General features: G+C 44.1%; 1 long non-coding RNA gene across 1 annotated transcript in view; it reads left to right on the forward strand.

The window, feature by feature from the left end:
• Positions 1-8032: 8032 nt before the first annotated feature.
• LOC114811096 overlaps positions 8033-17327 on the forward strand; it is an 81667-nt gene continuing 72372 nt past the window's right edge. Inside the window, exon 1 of the long non-coding RNA XR_003758795.2 lies at positions 8033-8124. This is a non-coding gene — a long non-coding RNA (uncharacterized LOC114811096). The remainder of the gene's footprint in view (positions 8125-17327) is intronic.

Below are 17327 nucleotides of genomic sequence, written 5' to 3' on the forward strand. Positions count from 1 at the left end.
TCCCACATGAGGCTCACAGTCTTAATCCCCATTTTTCAGATGAGGTAACTGAGGCACAGAGAAGTTAAGTGACTTGTCCACAGTCACACAGCTGACAAGTGGCAGAGCAAGAATTTGAACCCATGACCTCTGACTCCCAAGACCGTGCTCTTTTCACTGAGCCACACTGCTTCTCAAGCTAATCAAGGTATAAGCTAATCAAGTTGGACACAGTCCATAGCCTACATAGGGCTCCCAGTCTTAATCCCCATTTTACGGATGAGGTAACTGCGGCACAGAGAAGTTGAGTTACTTGCCCAAGGTCACACAGCAGACAAGTAAATATATATATATATATAGTTCCCAAACTGCAAATTATCCTCTCATTTTATAGCTCTTTTAGTGCTCTTTCAGGAGAGCATTATGGAATTTTCATGCTGCTCTCTAATTTTGAGATAACACTGCCTTTAACTGACTTGAATAGAGTAATTAGAGCCCATTTTACTTTAACAAAGATAACGACAGACCTCTAGTGTGTTAATGCAAGGTGCCTTTTTGCTAAATAGGCTGTAAAAGATAACACTTTGAAAATAGTCATATGTAGGCTAAAAAATACTGCTGCTTATTTTCAATGTGATAAGACCATAAGACATATTCATTCATTCAGTAGTATTTATTGAGCGCTTACTATGTGCAGAGCACGGTACTAAGCGCTTGGGATGAACAAGTCGGCAACAGATAGAGACGGTCCCTGCCGTTTGACGGGCTTACAGTCTAATCGGGGGAGACGGACAGACAAGAACGATGGCACTAAACAGCGTCGAGGGGAAGAACATCTTGTAAAAACCGATGGCAACTAAATAGAATCGAGGCGATGTACAATTCATTAACAAAATAAATAGGGTAACGAAAATATATACAGTCGAGCGGACGAGTACGGTGCTGTGGGGATGGGAAGGGAGAGGTGGAGGAGCAGAGGGAAAAGGGGAAAATGAGGCTCTAGCTGCGGAGAGGTAAAGGGGGGATGGCAGAGGGAGTAGAGGGGGAAGAGGAGCTCAGTCTGGGAAGGCCTCTTGGAGGAGGTGATTTTTAAGTAAGGTTTTGAAGAGGGAAAGAGAATCGGTTTGGCGGAGGTGAGGAGGGAGGGCGTTCTGGGACCGCGGGAGGACGCGACCCGGGGGTCGACGGCGGGATAGGCGAGACCGAGGGACGGTGAGGAGGCGGGCGGCGGAGGAGCGGAGCGTGCGGGGTGGGCGGTAGAAAGAGAGAAGGGAGGAGAGGTAGGAAGGGGCAAGGTGATGGAGAGCCTCGAAGCCTAGAGTGAGGAGTTTTTGTTTGGAGCGGAGGTCGATGGGCAACCACTGGAGTTGTTTAAGAAGGGGAGTGACATGCCCAGATCGTTTCTGCGGGAAGATGAGCCGGGCAGCGGAGTGAAGAATAGACCGGAGCGGGGTGAGAGAGGAGGAAGGGAGGTCAGAGAGAAGGCTGACACGGTAGTCTAGCCGGGATATAACGAGAGCCCGTAATAGTAAGGTAGCCGTCTGGGTGGAGAGGAAAGGGCGGATCTTGGCGATATCGTAGAGGTGAAACCGGCAGGTCTCGGTAACGGATAGGATGTGTGGGGTGAACGAGAGGGACGAGTCAAGGATGACACCGAGATTGCGGGCCTGCGGGACGGGAAGGATGGTCGTGCCATCCACGGTGATGGAGAAGTCTGGGAGAGGACCGGGTTTGGGAGGGAAGATGAGGAGCTCAGTCTCGCTCATGTTGAGTTTTAGGTGGCGGGCCGACATCCAGGTGGAGACGTCCCGGAGGCGGGAGGAGATGCGAGCCTGAAGGGAGGGGGAGAGGACAGGGGCGGAGATGTAGATCTGCGTGTCATCTGCGTAGAGATGGTAGTCGAAGCCGTGAGAGCGGATGAGTTCACCGAGGGAGTGAGTGTAAATGGAGAACGGAAGAGGGCCGAGAACTGACCCTTGAGGAACTCCAACAGTTAAAGGATGGGAGGGGGAGGAGGCTCCAGCGTAGGAGACCGAGAATGATTGGCCAGAGAGGTAAGAGGAGAACCGGGAGAGGACAGAGTCCGTGAAGCCGAGGTGAGATAAGGTATGGAGGAGGAGGGGATGGTCGACGGTGTCAAAGGCAGCAGAGAGGTCAAGGAGGATCAGAATGGAGTAGGAGCCATTGGATTTGGCAAGAAGGAGGTCACGGGTGACCTTAGAGAGAGCGGTCTCGGTAGAGTGGAGGGGACGGAAGCCAGATTGGAGGGGGTCTGGGAGAGAATGGGAGTTAAGGAATTCTAGGCATCGATTGTAGACGACTCGTTCTAGGATTATAACTAGGACATATAACTATATGATCGAATAGCACAGTTAGCGATACAATTTTTTTTAAAGTTACTTATGTTGGTTGGTTTTTGGATCTTGGGTAAACATTCTTGCACTTCATTTCCTTTGGGAAACTCAATTTGGCTTAACACTCTTAGTTAACACTGTTTTCAAGGAATCCATTAAGGAGCAGAATAAAGCTGAAAATATGAAAACACTAGCAGGTATTATTGATGTGTAAAGATATCTACCCATATATAAAAGTATATATGTACTATTTATATTAATCAAAGAATGGGTGTCCATCTCACTGTCAATTGGGGGCGGAGGTTACATCAGAAATAGTTCAACTACATTTATACTGTTCATTTTTCTGCAGGCTGAATGTCAAAATTTTCTCTCAAAATTTTCAACTCTCCAAGGGTTAGGGAAGAAAATACAAAGCAAACCGAACTTCCTTTGACTCCAAACTGGCCCCTGAATTAACAGCCCAATCCAGCCTTGGCCTTAAAGTTAGAATGAAATTGATTTCATGTTTATTGATTGTATATTGTGGGAGAGAGAGCTTGTTCTTTGTTTTTCCTTTGATTTAGTCTGGTCAGGACCAGGGTAGGGCCTTGGGAAAATCATAGACTATGACTTATTTTATTATTTGTATCCTGCTCTGGACAGAAGAGATTAGCACCAATAGAATTCTTTCCTGTGCTTTCACTAGCATTAAAAAAAAAATAATTCTAAGATCAATGATCCATATCTACTTCCCACAAGCAAAAATAGAAACGATTACCACTGAGATCCCTGAATATATTTCTATAAAATCTATCGCTCAATCAACTGTATGGATTTGAACAAGTTATGTTTCTACCGGTCTTCGTTTAACCCTTTCTGCACCTGCTTTTCTGTCTTCCTTTCTCGAGATACTGGCAGCAGTTTCCCCACTTCCCTCCACCAAATCTTTGCTCAAATCTACTTTCCCTATCTCTGCCCTTACAGAGCAATAAAAAGGCCAAAAAGCTGGATGCAGAAGGGAGCCTGGGTAATCCGGGAGAGAGGTTTGTTGGGAGAAGAGGGAAGCCTGTGTGGGTAGATCAATGTAGGAAAGCAAGATATCTGGAGAAGAAAAGACACACCCACCAAAAGAAAGAGGAGCACCGTCAGTTGATCAATCGGTCATATTTACTGAGCCCTTATTGTGTGCAGAACACTGTACTAAGCACTTGAGAGAGTACAATGCACAGTCGGTAGACACAGTCCCTGCCCGCAGTGATAATTTAGTTATAATAATAATAATAATTATGGTATTGGTTAAGCGCTTACTGTGTGCCAGGTACTGTACTAAGCAGTGGGGTAGATACAAGCTAATCAAGTTGGACCCAATCCAGGTCCCACATGGGGCTCACAGCCTTAACCCCAGATGAGGTAACAAAGTAGAACTAAGAAGTGAAGTGACTCACCCAAGGTCACACAGCAGACAAGTGGCGGAGCTGGGATTAGAACCCAGGTCCTTCTGACTCCCAGGCCGCGCTCTGTCCGCTAGGCCACGATGCTACCCAGATCCCATAGCGGGGAGAACAAAGAAATCGGTCTTCGACAGATGCTCACCTACACCCCTTGGAAGAATGAGGCGCGGATTCCTTAATGACATCTCCTAAGTGAAGAGCACTGACCTTTCTTTGAAACAGACGCCTGGACATTTATTAACTTAAAAGACATGAGGCTTCCAGGGTGTCAGCTTAATTTGAGTAGAAAGATCAAACACCGCATCCTCATGCCATTACAGGAAGTCCCTTCAGACATTTTCAAGTGTAATGTACGTTTAATAAAAGCATAATTTCCTTCTTGTGACAGTGCTCAGGATTTTCAATTTCCCCGACACAAAACTCATTAAAATTTTGATTATATCTCTTGCTGGTGAAATCTGCCGGGTCTTTGTTTATCCAAAGCATGATCGGTTCATTCAATTGTATTTATTGAGTGCTTACTGTGTGCAGAGCACTGTACTAAGCGCTTGAACTTAGCCGCTTGTCAGCTGTATGACTTTAGGCAAGTCACAACTTCTCTGTGCCTCACTTACCTCATCTGTAAAATGAGGATTAAGACTGTGAGCCCCACGTGGGACAACCTGATCACCTTGTATCCTCTCCTATGTGCAAAGCACTTCGTAAGCGCTTAACAAATGCCATTATTATTATTATTGTTATTATTGGAAAGTACAATTCAGCAACCGATAGAGACAATCCCTACCCAACGGGCTCACAGTCTAGAAGTTGTTGTTGTGATTATATTGCCACTGACTGCCATTTTCAATTCAATAATATTCATTTACCTTTACAGGGCCCCCTTATAGGTAAATACTTAGTTATAATACCTAGCAACACTAGAGTGTTATCCACAAATTGTATGCTTTTGTAGAGTGACACTGTACAATGAGGCACAAACTATTCTCCAAGGTGCTAGAGATGTTTAAGAGCTTCCAGAAAATGCCCCATTCTCTAATAAACCATTTCCCGTAATATAGAGATATGTATCTTGTGCAGCTAAGAAAACACTGGGTTTTTTATTTCCTAGTAGGCAGTAGGATGCTATGTAAGCAAAGAGAAAAAGAGAGTTGAAGCAATAAGATTTGGTGTGGATCTTACAGAAGTATTAGATTCTAAGTTAAGAGCAGGTGCCTGGTCATTTACTTTACCTCCGTTATCTGTTCTCAAGCCCCTAGTACAATGCCCTGCCCAAACAGATAAACTTGCTTCCCTTGTATGACAGTTCATTAGAAAATGAAACTTCGTAAGTCATCAAGAGAGTTAAACTCTACAGAGGACAGGGTGGCCTATGATAATGAGTCGGTTTTGTTATTTTGTTATCAAACTCCAAAATTAATCACTCACCTTAGCTGCAAGTCCCTCACAATATTTATTCAGTAGTATTTATTGAGCGTTTACTATGTGCAGAGCACTGTACTAAGCGCTTGGAATGTACAATTTGGCATCAGATAGACAATCCCTGCCCAGTGACAGGCTCACAGTCTAATCGGGGGAGACGGACATAATAGTAATAATGATAATAACTGTGGTCTTTGTTAAGCACTTACTACGTGACAGATACTGTTGTAAGCACTGTGGTAGATAATAGGATCAGACACAATCCCTTTTCTCACACAGGGCTCATACTCATTGGACAGATGAGATAACTGAAGCACAGAGAAGTTAGGTGACTTGTCCAAGGTCACACAGCAGACAAGTGGCGGGGCTGGGATTAGAACCCAGATCCTCTGACTCCCAAGCCCTTGCTCTTTCCACTAGGCCGTGCTGCTTCCCTTCCCTTCACTCATAAACTGAATATACGTTAGATGCTCAAATGTAAACTCCTTGAGGGCAAGAATCATGTTTGCTTACTCTGATATTCTCCTGAGCAAACTTAATACAGCACTCTGCTCACAGTAGGCATTCAGTGAATACTACTGAATGATCGATTGCCAAACTGTCTAGACATGTCCGCACTGGTTTATACAATTTTAAATTCATAGTCACGGAGCCAGCGCGGCAGTGTTTGAAAACAATAAAGGAGGCCCATTCATCCTGGGTCACACTCAGCGTGCCAGACTTGTGGCTGGCCACCTGGGGAATTAGAAAGTCATCAAGCCTTTGTCTGGGCTTTGTAGCCTCTGTAAAATGTGTATGGAAAGGGGTGGGGGTGGGGAGATGCGGGGACGGAGGGTCAAAGACTGGCCTGAGTTTGAGGTCAGAGCTTAATCTCCCCAGCGAAGACCTTCAAACCTGCTCCTCTTTTCTTGCTGACTCACAAAGCTTGTCTCCCACATGGGGCCCAAAAAATCAGCTTCCTCATTTTCAATTAACCTTTAGCAACTGAAATCAGTAGATGTGAGAGGAAAGAAATCTTAATTGAAATTTATTATCATCTCCTTCTGAAGCTTGTCGAGCAGCAACCCACAGATTCAGATTGGTCAGAGGCAGCGGGAACCAGTGGAAAGAACACGGAGTTGGGAGTTAGAAAACCCAGCTTCTAGTCCCAGCTGTGCTGCCGGACTGCTGAATGACCTTGGTCACCAGGTGACAAACTCTCCTTCCAGTTTGCGCTCGTTTTACAGATGGAATAAGTGAGGCAAACAGGGTGTAGTCCTCCTCCAAGATCATAGATTAAGATCACGTCTGAGGCTCAGGCCAGCTTTGGGATTCTGACTCCCCAGGTTCCAGTCTATCCACCTCCCCTCTCTGTGAAAGCTGAGATTTTTTGTTGAATACCTGAAATGAAGCCGAGACAATGCAGCCAACTGGGAAGAAGGTCACTGGCTTGCTGTGTGATCTAGGGAAGTCATTTAACCTCTCTGGGCCCCAGTGTCCTCATCTCTAAATTGAGGTAATAATACTCTCTCTTCCTATCAGCCTTGCTGTGAGGATAAAATGAGATTAAACAATGCGAATGTGCTTTGGGAACACACAAATGCTCTCGAAATTTCAGGTAGTCTTATGTCTACTGGACAGCCCTGACTCTACTGAAGATGATACAATTTTTTGAAGTTACAACAGAGAGAAACATCCTAGACTATGTATGACATGAAATGTGCTCGATAAACTCATTATTGTTCTAACCGAGACTCCCCTCTCATCTTCCCTAGGCTGTTAAAAATAATATATCTTGCTGCATTTGAAATATATATTTGTTCTCTTCTGAAGCAACTTGGATTGAACGTCCCTCACACTGCCATAAAAACAATTAATGGTAAACTCTGCCATTTGTCCTATCTTTTATTGTTGGTTTTGTGTGGGGCGCCTGGCGATATCTTATTCATGAACAGTTCATGAAAATGTCAGCTGGAGAGCCTGGGGCAATCAAGCATCTCAGCTGCTGGGGAGCTGGGCAGGCCTGTTCTCACTGGCTAGCCCTGGAAATTCCAACTTATCCCCACCTCCTTCTCAAACCTGAGTTTGACGGCACATCAATTGAAATACCACAGGGGTTTTAGGAGCATTTTTAGGATTATGCACTCGATGGGGCAAGGAAATGTATGCAAGAACTGGAAGTTCACCGTGGGCACGGAATTTGTTTACGGTTACATTGTAATAATAATAATGATGATGGTATTTATTAAACGCTTACTATGTGCCAAGCACTGTTCTAAGCGCTGGGGTAGATGTGCGGAAATCAGGTTGTCCCAAGTGGGACATTTTACAGACAAGGCAACTGAGGCTCAGAGAAGTTCAGTGACCTTACCGAAGTCACACAGCTGATAAGCGGTGGAGCTGGGTTTAGAACCCACGACTTCTGACTCCCAAACCCGTGCTCTTTCCACTAAGCCACGCTGCTTCTCAGTGTTTATGGAGTTCTACCCAAGCTGCTGTTTTGACTATCCACACTGAACCAATCAATGATATTTATTCAACATTGCTTAAATTTGTATAGAACATCACACTAAGCTTTTAGGAGAACACACAACAGCAGAGTTGGTAGAAATGTTCTTTATCCACAAGGAACTTTCAGGCTGGGTGAGAAAAATACTAATATAAATGGCTCATGCCCCTGGTCTAGGAGAACAGTAAGGCCTCCACCTCACCATGAAACTAATTCACCTGCTAAAGCATCTTTCCTTCACCACTCCCTCCAGACCTGGCTTAAATGGACGAGAAAACAGATCACATGACATCAAACAGTGCAGCAATTGAGGGAGGGGAGGGTATAAAGAACACCTGGCTACAAAGAATGGGGCTTCTTGACCTTGAAAAGGTAGAAGAAAGGATCTTCTTCAGCTCAGGAGGAGCTGAGGGAAAGTCATGAGGAGTAGTTTGGGCTCCTGGACAGGGAGGTGAGTCAGATGCAGTCCTGACTTGATAAGAAAAAGTCAAGAACCGTTTGCCCTTTGTAACTTGATTTGTTTTGTTCTTTTGATCTTGTACTATTAGGCCCTCTTTTCCTTTTCTTCAACTCCCTTCTGCATTGCCCTCACTTGATTCCTTTCTTCATCTTCCTTGGCACTTATGTACATATCTGTAATTTATATTAATGTCTGTTTCCCCCTCTAGACAGTAAAGCTCACAGTGGGCAGTGATTGTGCCTGTTATGTTGTTGTAGTATTCTCCCAAGTGCTCAATAAAGTGCTCTGCACACAGTAAGCTCTCAATATATACGATTGACTCAATTTTATTCTCTACTATAAACTTGTATGATTTGAATTACTTTTTATAATTTTGCACTGACACTGGAGTGACCTTTTTTTAATGAAGCTATATACTTCTTCCTCCTTTCTGGTGTAAAGAGGGGATCCATGCATACTTGTGGTCTGGGGACTCTTGCCCCAGTTAGGGTGACACTTTCACGAGGAGGGGCTAGGTTTCAACAGAGCTTCTCCAAAGTCAGCTCCTGGGAGTCAGAAGGACCTGGTTTCTAGTCCTTGCTCCACCACTTGTCTGCTGTGTGGCCTTAGGGAAATCACTTAATTTCTCTGTGCCTCGATTACCTCGTCTGTAAAATAGGGATTGACTGGGATTCCCGTTTGGATCATGGACTGGGTTCAACGTGATTAGCTTTATGTACCCCAGCACTCAGTATAATGTCTAGCACATAGCAAGCACTTAAATATCATTTAAAAAAAAAAGGGCCGGAGCGCAGCTCCATGAATGATCCCTATCCCCATTGTGGAGTGTTATAACTTCAAGTTCCAGGATAGAGTTAGTGCTATATCCCCCATAAAGTTGGGGTACATTAGCATTGATGCCAGAGTTGGGAAAGTGGGGAACTTTTTGCTCACAATGAAATTCCAGTGAATCAGGTAACAAATATTTTGGATGGGGCATGTGAGGCTGTTTGGCATCAGTACAGCTAGGGATGATACATTTGGTCTAATTAAGCAGCGGTGCTAGTGCATAACGAAATTGGAGTTTTACTTAAGATAACAGTTTGCTTGGTGGCCTGTGTTTTGCCTTGAATGAAAGCATTTAACTTTAAAAATGAAAGCCCCATCTCTTCCCAGAGAGCAGTAGGGCACGGCTAATCTCTATTCACGTCCTCTTTCATACATGTCACAATGGAGAGGTTCAGCTTTATCGGCGGGCGGTGGGTTTTCTGTTCCTTTGTCAGGCCTGTGCCATCCCTCGGCTAGAGACGGGGCCGGCGCCTTCATTGGAGAACCCTATAAAAATGCATTAATCTCTCTAAATTAGCAAAACGGACCAGAACAATGTCTCCATCTGGGACAAATGAGGTCGTTTTTCATTTTGAAGAGGCCCGTGCTGTCCCTTTGTTCCCCTGATTTCTGAGGTAGCCCCATTGGCCGGATGTAGATTTGCAACCCCGTGAAGTAGGTTTCCAAGACCCGGCCTCAGGCAGGAAGTGTTCTAAGCGTTCAGCTCTTACAGACTGCTCTCTCTGAGAGGTGGGCCCACTCTTCTATGCCATATGACAGAATTGGCAACAGAGAGGTGTCTAATCTTCTTTTGCACTTGGAGAAAGAGTTCGTTTTATCATTCTATTCCAACTTCCAAAAAGAATAATCCCAATTTTCCTGGCTTGTCAGTGCAGATCCTGCAAAATGGTGAAAGATGCGGCAACCTGTTTTCTCTTGAATTTGGCAAAAATGGGAAACGTTTTGTCTAACTGCAGTGATCAATATTAACTTCATCATCAATCTTTTTGGCAACTGATAACTGATGTGAATTTCTATGTGCAATGCCATCAATAATCGCTGCTTAATTACTCTAAATAGTAACGGCTACATTAAGCAGCAGCCACATTGCTGTTCAGACTGTCTGCCATTTTCAGAATCTCATGTAAACTATAGGCAGTGTTTTTTCTGAAACCCAGAGAAGCTTATTCTATTTTAACTTACCTGCAATCAGAAAGATTTCAAAAATGTATGCACTGAACCAAGAGAAAATGATGTTGGTATTTGTTAAGCGCTTACTATGTGCACGGCACTGTTCTAAGCGCTGGGGTAGGTACAGGGCAATCAGGTTGTCCCATGTGAGGCTCACAGTCTTAATCCCCACTTTACAGATGAGGTAACTGAGGCACCCAGAAGTTAAGTGATTTTGCCCAAAGTCACACAGGTGACAGGGCAGAGCCCGGGATTAGAACCCATGACCTCTGACTCCTAAGCCTGTGTTCTTTCCACTGAGCCACGCTGCTTCTCTAGACACCCTGCTTCAGTGTGGCTTCAAGAAAAGAACACAGGACTGGAAGTCAGGATACCTGGGTTTTAATCCTAGCTCCGCCACTTGCCTGTTGTGGAAACTTGGGCAAGTCACTTAACTTCTGGGTGTCTTAGTTTCCTTATCTGTAAAATGAGGATGAAATACCTCTTCTCCCTCCCTTCCTCTTAGACTCTGAACCCCTATGTGACAGACTGCCTGATCTGATTTTATTGTTCTCCACTGCTTGATCTTCTTGCATTGTTTCTTCTCTACTGCTTAGCACAGTGCTTGGCACAGAATAAATACTTCATAAACGGCACTATTGTTATTATTATTATTATTTTGCTACCCTTGAAGCAAAAATACATCACCCCAAAATAAATGGGAAGCATACCGGAGTATTAAAATTTGTTTTGAATCATATGAAGTTCCCTCTCATCCCTGCCTTCTGCACAACATTGTTAGGAATTTTAAATGCGATTTTGGCAGACTGCTTCTTTAATCACTGAAAACACATAGGGAAGAATGCGGGGACTGCGAACAACTTTGTCTTCGTAATCCTTGGCTTGAATCTGGGTAGCATCTGAATTTTCAGATCGGCACATGTTAAGCATCTTAGTTGCGTTGATGTGTGAATTGGGTGTTAGGCCGGTGAGTGAGGCTGAAATCAATCTGATTTTACTTGTACACTCTTTAAAGAAGACTGAGCAATTTTCAAAATCTACCTCATTCTGCCATTAAAGGAAGGGATGGAAAAGGCCAATAATGTCCTATTAGTGATTCTAAGTCAAACCTTCAGGAATGGTGCAGTGTTATTTTAATTTTGACAACTCAGTGACCCTTTTGGGTATCAAAGAAAATCTGATCATCCTTTTCTAAACAAAGACTATATAAGGGATTAAAAGACTGTTTGAGGGGCTGATGTTTATGTAAGTAAACAAAGGATAAAACTGTAGTTATATCAAAACAAGTCAAACAGTAGAATTTGAGTGCCTACTGTGTGTGGAGTATTATACTAAGAACTTGGGGGAGTACACTGAACAGACAGTAGCATGTATAATTTGTTTTAGACTAGGTCAGTACCAAGAAATTATCAATTACTATTCGACATCTTCTAAGTACAGGTGAGTATAGTTAGTGCTTGAGAGTCTACAAAAGAGCTTGCCCTGAAAGTGTTTGCAACCTAGTTGGGGAGACAGAAAAACTGAGGCGTGCACACACACACTATCTACAAGGTTCTGTGACAAGCTTTGGAGGAAGAAATTGGTGTGGATGTGCAGCTGCCTGTAGTTTGTTCTGGTTAGAAATGGTGCTGAGAATAGTCAAGGTGATCGAGGAGAGGTGACACCTCCTCTCCACTCCCAGTTTGCAAACCTTGGGCAGCTGGACTGACCCCATCTCCCTGGACAATATTCTATGAACTGGACTGACCCCATCTCCCTGGACAATATTCTATGAATACTGTGAACAGTGTGAGCATGTCAGCAATGGGAAGGTAGAATAGAAAGCTGGAGAGATGACCAGCTAAACAACTTGGGCCTAAAAAACTCTTTTGCCCTAATTATCGGATTCTTTCAGAAAATAAGCCCTGATTTTGGCTGCCACATATGCACACAGTGAAACCAAAGCAAATTTTAGAGGCTTGGAATAATAATAATAGTGGTATTTGTTAAGTACTTACTCTGTGTTAAGCACGGGGGTAGGCAAGAGATGATCAAGTCCACAGAGACCTCATGGTCTAAGTAGGAAGGAAAACAAATATTGAATTCCCATTTTGCAAATGAGGAAACTAAGACACAGAAGTTAAGTGACACACCCAAGGTCACACAATAGATAAGTGACAGCTGGAATTTGAACCCAGATCCCCTGACTTTCAGATCTGGCCTCTTTTCACTAGGCCACATTGCTTCTATTGATAATAGATTTGTGTGCTATTATAGCTAGCAGTTCTAAATTGTATGGATAAAACTGGAGGTTTTTCAACTAAAATATAATGCCACTCTAGAGTCAGTTTTCACAGTTATCACACAAGTGCTTTGTACAATGCTCTGCACATAGTTGGAGTCAGGGCTCATGAGTTTGAATCCCGGCTCTGCCACTTGTCAGCTGTGTGACTGTGGGCAAGTCACTTAACTTCTCTGTGCCTCAGTTCCCTCATCTGTAAAATGGGGATTAAGACTGTGAGCCCCACGTGGGACGACCTGATTCCCCTGTGTCTACCCCAGCGCTTAGAACAGTGCTTTGCACATAGTAAGCGCTTAACAAATATCACATTATTATTATTAGTAAGTGCTCAATAAATACGATTTCTTGATTGATTACCAAGTGTGTTGGAGTGAGAACCTAAATGTTTTAGGGGGTGTGGATTAAAGTGCATAGGTGATGCAGGAAGGAGGGAAAATTGGGTGGGAAGCAATGAGAGATTGGTCAGGGAAGGTTTCATGGAGGAGATTTTAGTAGCATTTTGAAGATGGGAAAGTAGTTGCCTGTCAGATGCGACGGGGTAGGAAATTCTAGGCAGGAGGGAGGGGATGATTAAGAGGCAAAGAGCAAGTCCCAGAAGGTTAGCATTAGAAAAGCAAAAGGTGTTGAAGCTTCTGGTTTCAATAATGTGGTGCTTAAAACTAGAAGTTAAATATCAGTTTTGCGAGAGTGTAAGCTCCTTGTGGGCTGGGAGCGTGCCACTTCTTAATTTCATACTTCTCAAGCCCATAATTCAGAATACCACACCAAGTGGGTGCTCTGTAACTGCCACAGCTACTTAGCTATGATTCTTGAATTCATGAACCTCAAGAGATTCTCATCTGTACTAATGCCAGAATCTGTACCTCTCCACCTTAATCCTCTGCCCATGCTGAGAGTTTGTTATCCTTAAAACCACAGTTGAGTGAGTTATCTACTGAGTCATCCATCTACTGAAAACCTTCAATTAGTGATTATTTCGGCTTGTGCATCAGTGATGCCTCACGGAGTTAGAATCAAATGGCCTTTCAGCAGAAACGACCTTTTGCTCTTGAAAATATCAATCACCTTTCCTGGAATGGAGGAAAGGCATATTTGTAGTGCACATATAAACTCTCCAGCTGTTCAGTGTCATCCCCAGGATCCTCAACCGCAGAAGCAGATGCAACAATCTCTTCATCTGGCTTCGTGTGCCCTTTGTCCCAGAATACTGAAACAGCTATGAAGGGATGTGTAGAACAAGACTTCAGGGTCTTCCAATCTGCTACGGAGAACCGAACGATGCTAAACGCTTTGAATTTTGTTACTATTTTTATCTTCACAATTTTGAGGCAAAGAGTCACCTAAAGAGCTTGTTTGTTTAGGTTGAAGTGACTTAAAACATTCCAAGTCCTTATTTTGGGAGCTTTCAATCACTTGTCAGAGTTGAGAACATGCTTTTCTCGGTCCTATGATTATGGAGCCATATTTAAAAATTAGAAAAGCATCATTCCCATTGCCAAAGGGCTCTCTGAGTTTCTCCTCATCATTGCTCTGATCCGAGACTCTGACTGTTCCATTTGCGTGGCGGTGTCCTTGGCCTGTTTTATTAATACCCATCTGCATTATCTATGGATAATCCCCTGATAAGTGTACCAGAGAGAAGCCTGGGTCATCTTACGTGGATCTCTGCTTCAGCTGGTCCAGATTTGCTTTCTTCCCCCATCATCTCTCCCTTTGGATAGCAAACACCTAAATCCTGACCGTAAACTCGCGCCTTAGACTGAGACCTGTCCCCAAAATGAACTTTCTCCCTACCATTATCCTTAACCTTCGCCAAAAGCAACAACCAAACAACGTCTAGTGAAAGGAGCCGTTTGAGCTAGGGTTAGGGCAGGGGCCACTGTTGGCTCCAAGGAGGTTCGATGCTGCAAATCTCTATGGCCAACCTATCAAAGAGGGCTGCCACACCGGTTCTGATCCGAGGGACGTTCTCTTTTGGGGTCAGTGTCGACCAAAGAGTCACTCTGACCATTACAATCTACCTGCTTACGTACAGCCTCCGTCGGGTCCGTTCTTCTGCTATGGGTTCTCATCTAAATCTGTGTCCTTCCATGATTGGTTGGGAGTGGTGATGGTTTGTGATCCTCTCCGTGGGCCCCCATCTCCTCATCTCAACTGGTTGCAGCGAGGGCTCGTGGTAGGTTCTGGCTTCCAGAACCTCTGTGGAGTCTTCTCTTCTGGTGGCCACTATTTCACAAGCCTAGTCTTTCATCCTACACCTAGCCTTCCCCCTTGCATCCTTACCTGCATTCCACCTTACACCCTTTGGTATTCCCTGTCTCTTAACACATAAATCTACACAATAGTAATAATAATTATGGTATTTAAGTGCTTACTAAGCACTGAGGTGTGTACAAGCATGTACAAGTGGGGACATACCTTCTAACTTTTGATGGATACCCCTAAGCCATCTTGACAACTAGAATTTGTCTGCAGGTGGACTTGAATTGTCATTTGGCTCTAGATGGTTCCTTCCACCCGCTCACCCGTAACCTCCTTCCTGGCCCCTGGACTTCACCCCCGCCGTTCTTCAAAAATCATTTCAATTCTCTACTTCTCAATGCTGTTGGAGACATGACCGTCGAATGACCATTTTTCCTGCTTTGATTTGGTTCAACTTTTGGCAGAGCTAAGCTTAGACTGTAAACCCCTTGAGGACGGGAATCGTGTCTACCAACTCCGTATACTGTGCTCTCCCAAGCACTTAGTTGAGTGCTCTGCCCATAGTAAGCACTTAGTAAATACCACTGAAAGCTAAAAGCTGAATGTCAAATGCTAGACGTGAGTGCAATTGACTTGAGGTGAATAACTGGTTTCTCCTGCAGTATCACTCAAGTGACATGGTAACTGATAATAGATGATGAGACAGAATTAGAATGTGACACAGCTTGATATTTCTCTTCTACAATTCCTAATATGGCTTTTCAACTTCATTAAGTTTGGGAATCTACAGGTCAGCAGTTTCTAACCTTTGTTGTACACTTCCCCACCTCCCCCGTCTGTCTCCTCCTCCAACTTCATCTCTCTCTGGGGCAGAGAGGTGCTTTTGACAACTGTGCTATTTTAGAATGAAATGATTCAAAGGGAGGAAGAATATTCTAATCCTGACAGTCACGCTTCAACCCAGAGCAATAATCATATTCAAAATGAAAACTCATCCCACAATCAATGTGAGCCAAGCAATTAGTTTAGTGGTACTAGGGCTGGAAATTCTTTCCAAACTTTCTAAAACAAGTAAGACAGTAAAAGGCAAGTAGAAGGCTATGTGACTGTGGCAATGAACGTCGCTCAGTGGAAAGAGCCCGGGCTTGGGAGTCTGAGGTCACGGGTTCGAATCCCCACTCTGCCACTTGACAGCTGTGTGACTGTGGGCAAGTCACTTCACTTCTCTGGGCCTCAGTTCCCTCATCTGGAAAATGGGGATGAAGACTGTGAGTCTCATGTGGGACAACCTGATTGCCCTGTATTTCCCCCAGTGCTTAGAACAGTGTTCTGCACATAGTAAGCGCTTAACAAATACCAATATTAATACCAACATTATTATCATAAGTGGCAAATATTAATCTGAGTTAATAATTTCAGTATTTGTTAAGCCCTTACTAGGTGCCAGGCACTGTACTAAGAGCTGGGGTGGATGCAGGCAGTGAAGGATAGTCACTGATAAAAATAAGTGGTATATGACTGCTTACTGTGTGCAGAGCACTATACTAAGAGTGTGGAAAAGCATAACGAAACAGAATTAGTACATGTGATTCCTACCCAAGAGCAGCTTAGAGTTAACAGCAGGAGTTAGCAGAGTGTTGATTTTTTTTTCTTCTGCTATCATCAGACCACTATACTAAGCTCTAAGGAGAGTTCGCTAGATGCAAAAGAGCCAATTCTTAATCTCTAATTGCTTACAGTCCAATGTGGGGAAGGGTTTATAAACAGGTTCTGTCATTTTTCCTCAGATAAAACTTTCTCTGTTGCCTGCCCTTTGTTCAAACTCAGTGTCTTCAATTCTCTTTGACACCCTCTTCTGAGGCAGAACGAATGCAGGGAAGTTTTGAAGATTTGTTCCTGAAAATTGACAACAAAATGTCTTTTGCAAAACGTAACAGAAGAGCTTCACCAACTGCCTGAGATGTCCCGGTTTGAGAAATTCTGTAGCTGACACAGCTTGACATTGAGAGCACCTTCATGTTTGTGCTGTCAAGAAGATGTCATTTGGGGGAGAATATGTTTCTTCCATAGACAAATAGCTCCAGTTCACAAAGAATTTGTGTCACCAGTGAGGGAAACACTGAAGAAGGGAGGTCTTCCTGATCGACCATGGGAAAGCAGCTCAAGAAACGGTGGCAACACCACGGCTCATGCTTTTACAGCAAAGTCTATTCAAATACGCAGTTGCAAAGTAATCTTTTAGCTGCCACTAGGATTTTTAGGTAATGGATTCCCCTTTCCCCTTCCCCCCTCACCTACCCCGGTCCCAGAACTTTCAGTTTTCCTGGAATTTTCAATTTTCTAATCTGGCTGTGAAATAGGGGGGCGGGGGGAGAGGGGGGTGGTCGGGTGCGGACAGGAGGAGGGGTGAGGGCCCCTGTGTCTGGACCTGTGACTTGTTTTTCCTGAAAATAAGGGACCTGAGTTCTAATCCTAGCTCTGCCACCTGTCTGCTGTGTGAACTTGGGCAGGTCACTTAGGTTCTTTGGGCCTTAGATACCTCGTCTGTAAAATGGAGGTTAAAACTGTGAGCCCCATGCAAGACATGGAGCAAGCGAGGATGATGCAGAAGGGAATGGGAAAAGAGGAAATGAGAGCTTAGTCAGGGAAGGCCTCTTGGAGGAGGTATGCCTTCAATAGGGCTTTGAAGGTGGAGAGAGTAATTGTCGGATAT

The sequence above is a fragment of the Ornithorhynchus anatinus genome, chromosome 4 (genome assembly GCF_004115215.2).
Source record: "Ornithorhynchus anatinus isolate Pmale09 chromosome 4, mOrnAna1.pri.v4, whole genome shotgun sequence".
NCBI lineage: Eukaryota > Metazoa > Chordata > Mammalia > Monotremata > Ornithorhynchidae > Ornithorhynchus > Ornithorhynchus anatinus.